Here is a 6,391-nt window from a genome sequence, read left to right on the forward strand (position 1 = left end):
CCCAAGAGAACGAAGCCAGAGAGTGGGGGAGTCCTGATGGTGTTGGGAGTCCTGGGTCCAGGCATTCAGGCCAGGTACCCTGCCTTTCCTGGCCATGCCTGTCATGTTTTGGTTTTCTTTCACTTGCAATGGCTGAATAATGAGCCTAAGTTTTCTCACCCGTCAAATCTGGTTAATGGTGTTTAACCAGGTTGATTGAGGGAGTTCTTGCGAGGCTCAAAGGAGAGACTGTCTACAGAAGTTCTTTGAGATCTTTCTTTGTGATCAGGGGAGTGTGCATTTTCTACTTCCGTTCTCCCCAAGGATGATATCTGGAGTTAGCCTGAGCGCCTGGGCTGGGTGACTTAGGAGGTTATTTTGAGTCCGAAGGCCACAGCTCCTGTCTGAGGCAGCTCCCTGAGCACGCTCTGATCCTGGAATGACCACGGACTGTTAGCTCATTACCCCTGACATTTCCCGTCCTTGACACACATGCACACGGAAATAGCAAATATTGAGAAGCAAGCTTCTTCAGGGCAAGTGTCAAAACCTTTTATTTTCATTATTTCTTTTGAGCTGCAGGGAGACTTTATTCTTCATTACCAGTGTCACAGTGCTTATATGCCACTGGGTTTGATCTAAAACTATTTAAAGTGAAAGCAGCTGCTTTTGCTAAGCAGCCTCACCCCAAGTACCCTGAGAAGTGGGTAATGAATGCAAACGGTTCGACCAGGGCTCTGCTGGTGGAGGATGCCCTGCCTGCTGCAGCAAGAACCGGCTGCCTAGTCTGCTCCTTGCTTCTCCAATCCATCTGTCCTGTCTCTAGCCACCCCGCCCAGCCATTTCGAGCATCTGAGACCTCAGGGTCCACATGAACTGAATTTTTTCTTTCATTGTTACATGTGTTGAAGCCTTCACTGTCACCTCACTTCTTCACTGTGACTGCTTCACTCCTCCCAGTGGCTCAGGAGTGCCTGGTGCCTCCCAGCTACCTGGTGATTGTTGCCCAAGTGCCTCACATCTTCTGAGCCCCAGTTCCACATTCTCCCTAAATCATTGGTCTCAGCAGCCTCCTGTCATGTTGAACACAGATGTACAGTGTGAGAGTCATTCTGCCACTCTCCAGTTTCTCATCCAGCCTCTCTTTCATAGCACCCCGCCCTGCTGCCCTAATTCCAGGCTCTGACCTTCAGATGTATCTTGACCTTTCTATTTAACTTGCTCTACAGACCCAGGCAGCTGTTCGTTTTAGCGATTTGTTGATTGATTGTTTCATCCAACACAATAACCAACGACTCTGACAGGCTCTGCGTAAGTGGCAAGGAGACAGAAAATAGAGCTGCTGTCTCTTGGTCTATTGTTTGGACCACTGAGGCAGAATAGCTGCACCCCTACCCCAAGGCCAGATTAAAGCTCCCTAAACTGTGTGTTTTTTTTTGGTGTGTGTGTGCACTTCTCTCCTCTGGCAAAAATCCATCATTAGCCCTGCCTTGTCCATAGAGTGAAGTCCAACTTTAGGCTAGAGCTGTGCTCTCCCGTGTAGCATCTAATGGCCACATGTAGCGATTGAGCACCCAAAAAAGTGTCAGACTGGATTGAGATGTATGATTAGTATATGATAATTACAGAATTTCAAAGAAAAAAATATGAAATGCCTCATTAGGTTTTTAATTAATTACATGTTGAAATTATCATATGTTGGATATACTGGGTTAAATGAAATATTATTAACATTAATTTTTACTTAATTTTTTAATGGTGCTAAAAGAAAATCTAAAATTAATATGTGGCTTGCATTATATTCCTATTTTCAGCACTGGTCTGGACACATCATCTCATATTCCTCACAATAGGCTGATATGGTTTGTATTATGAAACTATGTTACTGATGAAGAATCGGAGGTTAGGAGAGGTATGAGGGGCTAGATAAATGGATGGGAAGGTCAGCACTGTGAACTAAAGCCTCAGGAGAGTCCTGCATAGGGTCACATTCCTGACTCCTGCCTGCCATTGTCCTGTTGCCTCCCTCCTGCCATTGTCCAGGGGATAAGATATGGAAGAGGGGCAGTAAAATCATGAAAACCCTGACTGGACAGACCTGATGCAATGCTGGCAAGCCTGCTTCTGTTGAGTCACCTGGCAGATGCCCTATGAGGGATGGCTGGCAGACGCCTGGTGGATGTGAATGGGGCAGCAGTGGCATCTGCCAGTAGTCAACTACCTCTGGTGTTGGGCGCATATCTGATAGAGGTCTGGTCAAGGTAACTTTGCAGGGGGCTGGAGTTCCTGTATGAGCAGGCTGGGGGTCATGGGAGCCATGAAGGTGTAGTCATTTCTGTTCATATGGCTCTATTTGGCCCCAGAGGCCCAGAGCATTTGGTGATTTTGAGTTTTCTGCACTAGGAGCACCCTCAGTTGTTTATTGATACCCAGGGGCTGATGGGAAGGGATCTGTGGCATGGCTCTGTATGTGTGGCTAATTTTCTCTAGAAATCCAAGGAGGAATTCCTGATTTTGGTGAACCACGGTGGCTCCAGGATTTACTCAGGGAGCCTTTCAGGGCTGTTTCCCTTTCCTCTGATTTTAGGGCAGCTTCTCAGATTTGACTGATCTATGTTCAAAAACTGCCTATTCAGAACTAATCTTCAAATTTGCCTCTGTTCTCTTTGTTAAGGAGGCTCCCATTCAATCTCTTACACACCCACCTTCACACTCCAAACACTTTGACTCATCTATAGGGCCTAATGGAGAGATGACAATGCTGATTATAGCCATTCTTCTTTAGTCAGTCTCTGTATTGGAAAAATTTAGAGCAAACAGAGTATAAGACCATACTCTGGTCTTACATTTATGTTGTACAGATGGGGGAACTGAGGTTCAGGGAGGGGATGTGACTTGTATCATGGAGAGCTTCTAGCAGTGAAGCTGGGCCCAGGGCCCAGATGGGTGTTTATTGTCTCCCTACATAGGCACTTGGCTCATGGAGGGATATCTTGGTGGCCTCTGAGGTGCAGTAGTGAGTCCTGTGCCTGCATTCCATTTGACCCTTGTCACCCAGGCACTGTGACATGGGAAAGGCTCTAACCTGGTTATTAGGAGAGCTGGGCTCCATCTTACCAGGCTGGGTGGCCTTGGGTGCACTGTCTGAATAGCCCTGTACTTTTGCTACAACTCACTGAGGTCTGACATGATGCCTCTTGAGGGTAAAATACAAAAACTCTCCAATGATCCAAAGCCTTCATGCATTAATCAATACATGGTGTCTTACCATGTCTTACCAATACATGGGTGACTATAACAAAATATCATGCAATGGGTTGCTTAACAACAAACACTTATTTCTCCCAGTCTGGAGACCTCTTGATAAGTCCAAGATCAAGGTGCGGGCAGATTTGGTTCCTGATGAGAGCCCTCTTCCTGGCCTGCAGACAGCAGTGTCCTCACCTGGTGGAGAGAGTGAGAGCTCTGGTCTCTCTTCTTCTTATAAAGGTGCTAATGTCATCATGGAGCTCTACACTCATAACCACATTTAAGTCTAATTACCTTGCAAAAGCCCCTCCTCCAAATACCATTCCATTGATTAGATTTCAACTTGTGCATTTTGGGGTCACAGACATTCAGTTTATGACACATGCATTCATAAGGCGATTGCTAAGACCCACTGTGTGCTCAGCACTAGGAATATACAGATGAAAAGACATGCTTCCTCTTCTCAGGGAGTTTCCAGATGAGCAGTTGAGAGCCATGGGTACAGCATCATTTAACTTGGCCAAACGATATGCGAGTTTCTTGAGCTCAGCTGGGGGACAGGGTAGAAGGCATTGTGCCTCTAGTGAGATCTGTGGGGCAAGAGACATAGACTCAGAAACCCTCTCCTCTTGCCTGTTGGCCAAGGCACCTGAAATGTACTGGCAACGATTTGATGATGTCCAATGTATATATCTCTTTTTTGTTGTTTGTGCTTTTGTTGTCTTTTCCAAGAAACCATTGCATTATCTAAGGTCATAAAGATTTATGTCTTTGTTTTTTTCCTAAAACTTTTAATAGCTGTAGCTCTTACATTTAGGTCTGTGATACATTTTAATTTTTGTATATGGTGTGAAGTAAAAGAACTAACTTTGAAATACTTCTTTGATCTGTTTTCCTCTTTAAAAAATTCATTTCAGTTTTTTATCTTTGATAATATCTATTTTTTACTCTCTTTAAATTTAGATTTTTATTTTTAAGTTATTTAAGATGCTTAATTCATTCATTTTGATTTTTATGTTCTACTTGTATAATAATTTAACTATTTGAATTTTTTTTCTGAGTATTATTTTAGTTCTATCCCATAGGTGCTGGTATGTACTTAAATATTTTATACATTTTGTTTTTTAGAAATTATAAAAATGTAGTTTTTATTTCTTCTTTGAACCAGGGATTAAGAATAAAAAATTTTTAAAAAGTCTCTTTTCTGTTACTGTTCTTAATTTCTTGTTTTATATTGTGACCAGAGTATTGTCTGTTCATTTCTGTGTTAGAATCTAGTGCTCTCTTTGTGTGTGACCTAAATGATTGTTGGTTTTCATGTTTATTGCAAGGGCATTTCAGGATATAGTGCTCATCATATATCAATTGGCTCTACTGAGTATTTAGGTTATTTAGGTCATTTATATGCTGATTTAATACTTTTATCTACTTGATCTATCATAGATGGAGAGAGGAATTAAAATCTCCCTATCACCAGTCTTTTTTTAAAATCCATTTCTCCTTGAGGGTGCTATAATTACTGTTTTTTGACTCTTGCTTCTAATGTCTCTTGTTGCATAGATATTCATAACTATTATGTATTCAATGTAAGTTGCACCCTTTGGCCTTATAAACAGTGCCTTTCTTTGTATCATTTAATGCCTTATGCCCTGAATTTAACCTTGTCTGATACTTACATTATGCATTATACCCTCTGCTTCTTTGTTTGCATTTTCCTGTTTTACCTTTGCCCTTCCTTTTATTTCCAGCTTTTCTGAATCACTGTGTTTTTTGTGTATCTTTTATATATAACTTAGGGCTTAGTTTTGCTCTGTGATTTATCTGAAATATATTTTTAAATAGGTAAGTTAAGCCCATTTATTTGATCCAGATATATTTGATCTTAGCATGTCATTTTATTTTATGTTATGTTTCTCTTTTACTGTTTATCAGCATGTTGTTACAAAATGAGTTTTCTTTGCTTTTAAAACAATTGCAGTTTTGATATTCAGGAGGATTTATATTTTTGTTCTCATGACTACCTTTATAATTATAACTTTACATAAAATTGTTAGTGCTTTATTTCTCTAGACAGGATTAATTCTTTTGTATGAATAATGATGAAATTGATATGCTTTATTTTCCTACCCTCTCTCTCACCCCGCACTTTTAGTTAATGTTAGTGTTCCCCACCGTCTTGTTAAAGATGTTTACACGGACTCTTACTTGGTTTGTCAGCTTTGAATCATATCTTTGACTCCCACTATTACAAATGCAACAATCTGCAAGCTACTCTACTTTTTATATTGTCTACTCCTTACCCGTTCCATTTTTATTACTTTATACATTGTCCAACTATATGGCATTTACATTCTACCTGTCACCTCAATCTTCAGCTTTGCTTAATGTTTTCATTAATTATTTTTACTTTTTAAGGTGTGATGGACATATAGCATTATATTAATTTCAGATGTATAACGTAATGATTTGTTATTTGTATATGTAGAAAAATGATCACCACAATAAGTCTAATTAACACCGGATGTTCCTCAACTTTGCAGTTGTGGTATATAGTGCCCTTCACCCATCTTTTTGCTGCAGTTTGTCTCCTCTGTTATCTCTCGGTGGATGAATATTTAACCTTTTGTAAATTCCCCAAGAAAAAGTCATGGGACAGTATTACACAAATTCAGAGATTTAACCACTGTTAACTTTGTTTGCTTTTGGAAGGACATTCTTTGCTGGATAGAAAGTCCTTAGCTCTCTTTCTTGTAGTTGTTTAACTACATCGTCTTCCTGTTTTGGATGTTGCCCTGGAGAAGTCTGAGGCATGTCTGAATTTCCCCCCTATTTAGGGCTTATCTCTTTGCCTGGGTGCCCAGAAGATTCTTTCCCACTTTCCCTTCCTTTATCTCACCCTCCCTTGTCTTCCCTTCTGCTTTCCCTGCCTCTCCTCCCCCTTCTTTGTCTTCCTATTTCTCTCTCCAGCCTTACAGGGTATGTCTCATGGCTGCCGTTCTGATTCGGTTTTCCCTGGTTCACGGTATGCCCTTACTGAGTAGAGTCAAGTCTTCCTTCATTTATTCAGCATCATTGCTCCTGTTTCCTTCCTTATGGACTCTGATTTTGAGTGTGTTGGCTCTCCTTTGCTTGTTGTGGTTAATATTTTCTCTCTAGTCCCCTT

Source organism: Plecotus auritus, assembly GCF_963455305.1.
Source record: "Plecotus auritus genome assembly, chromosome: 6".
NCBI lineage: Eukaryota > Metazoa > Chordata > Mammalia > Chiroptera > Vespertilionidae > Plecotus > Plecotus auritus.